Genomic DNA, 5,420 nt, shown 5'->3' on the forward strand with positions numbered 1-5,420 from the left:
AACAAATCTTTGAAAAACTAACGGAATTTCCCAAAGTATCTAGAATCTCAAAACGTTGTCACTAACAAAAACATGGTAAATGATGAATTTGTTGTTCGCAACACACGTGCGATATTGGTCATTTGCAGGGTTCGCCCTGTTGTTCGTCAATTACGAAAAATAATAAAAATTGGCAAAATAATTTTCGACTTGGCGAAAAAAAAATCAGTGGGGAAATTTCAATTTATTGATGCTATGTCTACTTATATAATATTAGCACAGGCATGATAAATCCCTCCGCCCCAGGTAGATAAACATACAAAAGTCTCGGATCACGTTGCAATGAATTTATGAAACTGAAAAAGTGTTTTTTCCAGTTGTTAAAGTCTGAAAGACGGTCACACGCCAGTGTTTTGAGAACAATAACATAATTTATAATGACGTTTTCTTTGTCTTTGTTTTGGGTGTTTTGAGTTGGATACGAAAACAATTATAAACAGTATTCAGTTTTAAAACATACATATAAGTTAGGACGAGGGGAGTTACGTGAGGAAACCCACTACATTTTCTCATTAGTAGCACATACCACGACCTTTGCTATACCAGTCGTGGTGCACATACATAAATGAGAAATATCCCAATGGGCCCACGAACTTGGATCGATCCTAGACCTACCACGCGTCCAACCGAGTGTTTTATCACTGGGCTACGGCCCGGCCTAGACATCAAGGGCCATTCAAATATTACGTAACTTTGTCATTTTCATTATTTTCCAGTTTAACTGAAATGATAACTAGGGAATTTATTCACATTATGTTTATTTCATTTACATTATAAGGTCTTAAAATACAACAAGGCTCTACAACTATGTTCTACCTATAAGTATTGGCTATTCTCTAAATGAGAATTTTAGTCCTGCTTAATGCTTACTCAACTTTAGAGGAAATAGAGTGTAAACTGAATCAGTCCAAATCTTTACTGGTAGGTATTTCATTGTAGTATGTCATATGTGTTTGACCCCTAAGTTCAAAGGCACATAAATGACATCGTATGTTGAGCAATTATTGTATCACTGAATCGCAGTGATTAGTATGCTGTCATTACCGTGGTATACCGTGGTACATTACAAAAAACCGCGGGTTTTTTCGCGGTACCCAACCCTAATATATATATATATATATATATATATATATATATATATATAAATTATTATTATTATTATTATTTAGTTCGATATACTAGTATATTTAATATGACACAAAAGAGAGGCTACAATCTCAAATAATTATGGACTTTGGTTGCGAAAAACCCCCACACACCCACACAAAATCGCACCCTATTTATCTTACAGTATGATTAATGGATAGATGGACGTCATCAATGGCGAAGTCACTAGTCTGTGGGCTTTAAGGGACAGACACTAGTTTCAGCCTATGAAAATGCACACTTTGTTTAGTTAATCTACAAACCTGTAACACATTTGAATAACGTTACAATTGAGTGACCTTGAAATGGTGAAATACCCTCCAAAAATAGACTAAACCTCGACTCCATAACCGTTACTTCTCAGACGCACATGCGGTTTTTAAAATATGAGAAATGCATTTTGTGATATTAAAAACACCAGGATGACCAAAACCACTTCGAATGTACAGAAATGGATAATCTAAACAATAAAATCTAAGTAAAGTAATATTTCAGTTATCAAAAATAGCTCTAATAGTCAAAAGTACGTCTTAGTGTTTAAAAACTAGGGTATGTCCTTTTAATGTAGACACCGAATAAAGTTAATGTTTGTTTTGTTTAACGACAATACTAGAGCACATTGATTTATCGGCTACTGGATGTCAAACATTTGGTAATTCTGACATACAGTCTTAGCTAGGAAACCTGCTACATTTTTTTCATTAGCAGCAAGGGATATTTTATATGCATTATCCCACAGACAGTATAGCACATACCACGGCCTTTGATATACTAGTTGTGGTGCACTTGCTGGAACGAGAAATAGCCCAATGGGTCCACGCAGACAGGATAGCACATATCACGGCCTTTGATATACTAGCTGTGGTGCACTGGCTGGAAAGAGAAATAGCCCAATGGGTCCACCGACGGGCTCTACCACTGTGTTGCGTTCCGCCCACACCGGATAAATATGCATTCACAGTTTAATTGCAAGAGCATCGTTAATATCTGTGTACTGTACAAAAGACACGCGCATGCACGCACACGCACACATGTACATAATGTTATGGAGATTCGGGCATTTGAAAGAACCCAGCCTGCACCCCATCAAAAATGGAAGCCCATACACCTATGGAAAAGATACAGAGAGAGAGAGAGAGAGAGAGAGAGAGAGAGAGAGAGAGAGAGAGAGAGAGAGAGAGAGAGAGAGAGAGAGAGAGAGAGAGAGAGAGAGAGAGAGACAGAGACAGAGAGAGAGACAGAGAGACAGAGAGAGACGGATAGAGGGAGACAAACATCAACCTTCGCATTTCACTTGCATATGTCAGTCTTCATATGTCAGTCTTCATATGTCAGCCTTCATATGTCAGCTTCTCTGCTTGAATATAGTTTGTAATTTGTAAAAGAGTTCTCCATTATAGCGTTTCGTAAATACAGGCTCAAATTCATTAGCATACTATACCTGTTTAATTGTAAATCACTTCCAGTATAATTGTCTTTAAAACGTGCAGTCTAAAACTACTGTCTAAAAGAAGAACCTCACTAGCTAGAGTGGAAATCAGCGATAAAATGGGAGGCTTTTAACTAACATGTTTACATATCATTACTCAGTTACTTATAAACTTAACAGCTAGAACATGCTGTTTGAGAGGAAAGCACGCCCACGTCACGCCGTTTATTAAACTGTAAGAGGTAAGACCTTTTTTAAATAAGCTAATGACGACTATGGACTATTAGTCTGAGATTACGTGGGTGTGACACAGACTTACTTACCACACGCAAGGGAAGACGTACTACTGCCCAAACTGCTGGTTCTGGAATGTGACAATGTCCTGGTGGTGTCGTGTATTTAAAGGCAGTGTACTGGTGATAGGACATCACTGCATCAACTGATCAACTTGAGATCGTCTCATCAACTGAATCGTCTTCTTCACTCCGAAACATATCATCATGAACTTTGCAAAGATCTTCGCTGTTATTGCACGTAAGTGATTTGTTTTTATTTATTTTGAATTATTATTATTATTTGTTTTTAAAAACAGCTTAAACATAGCTAAACGTAGTTGTTATGTTAATTTATAATTACTGTTAATGTTATTATTTTAAAATGCATTCATTTTATAAATATAATCATTCTTATTTGTGTCCTTTATAAATCTACATAATTATTTCAACAGGTTTTTCCCCCTTTTCGTTAAGTCGTTTTAATATTTGATTGCGATTTGCAGATTAAGTCGAACTTGTTACTGTAAATATGTATTTTGTCAATTAGTAACACTCGGTGAATATTGAAAACACGCTGTGTATGACCAACTCACGTGGACAAATATGTCCGTTCTTTGAGTTAGCGTACAGTAATTTGTATTTTTCATGTTTACTTCGTGAGATTACGGCTGTAGCTACGCTCATTCTAACACTATTGTTACAAGGGTAGCCTATTTTTATTTGAAATATTTTGGGTTGTTTTTGTTTACGTTGTGATAAATATATTCCCCTCAGGCATTTGGCGTGATTGCTAATAACAAACACAGATTGCGGGACCAATGTTTATGGTAGAATTGTCCTCGTTAGTTTCAGTTACTCTGCTGGCAGCAGTGACGACCGCCCATCACCACAGTAGTAGTTCCGGGTCATGCTGCGGCTGCTGTCACCACGACAAGAAGAAGAAGTAGAGAACAAAACAACGAAACGATGACGCTGGTAGTCATTGGAAGTGTAAGTCACTTCATTATAGCGTTAGCCTGAGTACACACACCAGCTATTTTTAAACTACTAGAATAGAATAGAATAAAATAGAATAGAATAGAATAGAATAGAAGAGATGTTTAACGACCTTTTAAACTACTAAGTCATTTCATTTCAACTGATTTTCGTGCTTATATCCAATTACGGTTCAAGCAGGCTGTCCTGGGCACACACCTCAGCTATCTGGGCTGTATGTCCAGGACAGTGGGTTAGTTGTTAATCGTTAGTGGTTAGTGAGAGAGAAGAGGGTGTAGTGGTCTTACACCTACCCATTGATTCGTTAAAACTCGCTCCGGATGGGAGCCGGTACTGGACTGCGAACCCTGTACCTACCAGCCTTATGTCCGATGACATAACCACGACGCCACCGAGGCCGGTACTACTAAGTCGATGGGCCGGTAGCTTAAGACAGTTTTATAAGTTAACACATAGGAGTAATTAATTAATTAATTTCTGAAGATATACTGCTCCTTATTAGAACAAAGAAAAGATAAAGCATTATCAGCATGCAAAGTTAACATCATCAGATTCTGCTCAGGCAGTGAATGAACGAGCTATCGGTATGGGTAGCCTTTGACAAATGACAAGGACTGGAATGTGGAGTGGGGCAGAGATATAGCAGATAATGTAATAACGAAAAGAAAACAACTGCGCCAAAAGCGATAAAGGGAAAAGAACAACAAGATCACAATCTTGTCTATGAAAGTAATGTAGTTTGCTAATAATTACCATTATCTCAATAATGACGAACCAATTTGGAGTCTTATTTTGTTTTTATTTGTCATATTTAATTCTATAGTGTTTACTTTCAGAACTGCTTCATGATGTTCAACATGTTATTGCCAAAGAAGATTGAACAATCAAATTATTATTCTATGAACATAATGCTCTTGGTGGATTTTGTGTTCGTGAAATAAAATGTATCTGCTTTATCAATATGTTTATTTGTTTTTGTTTTCCTTTTTGTTACTGGTCATACATAATGATATAACGAAAAGATTATAAGAAATATACCAACTCGAATCTGTCTACGAAACATAAGATTTGCTTTGTTTAACTATACCACTAGAGCACATTGATTAACTAATCATCGGCTATTGATTTGTTTGTTTGTTTTTGTTTAACGACACCACTAAAGCACAATGATTTATTAATCATCGGCTATTGGATGTCAAACATTTGCTTATTTGACATATTGTCTTAGAGAGGAAACCCATTACATTTTCCATTAGTAGCAAGGGATATTATAGGCACCATCACACAATCAGGATAGCACATACCACGGCCTTTGATATACCAGTCATAGTGCACTGGCTTGAATGGAAAATAGCCCAATGGGTCCACCGACGGGGATCGATCCCAAACTGACCGCGCATTAAGCGAACACTTTACCAACGGGCTACGTCCCGCCTCATCGGCTATTGGATGTCAAACGTTGGTAATTTTGACAAACAGAAAGCTCCTATATTTTTCCATTAGAACTAAGCGATATTTTATATTCACTTTCAGGA

The sequence above is a fragment of the Gigantopelta aegis genome, chromosome 9, assembly GCF_016097555.1.
Source record: "Gigantopelta aegis isolate Gae_Host chromosome 9, Gae_host_genome, whole genome shotgun sequence".
Lineage (NCBI taxonomy): Eukaryota > Metazoa > Mollusca > Gastropoda > Neomphalida > Peltospiridae > Gigantopelta > Gigantopelta aegis.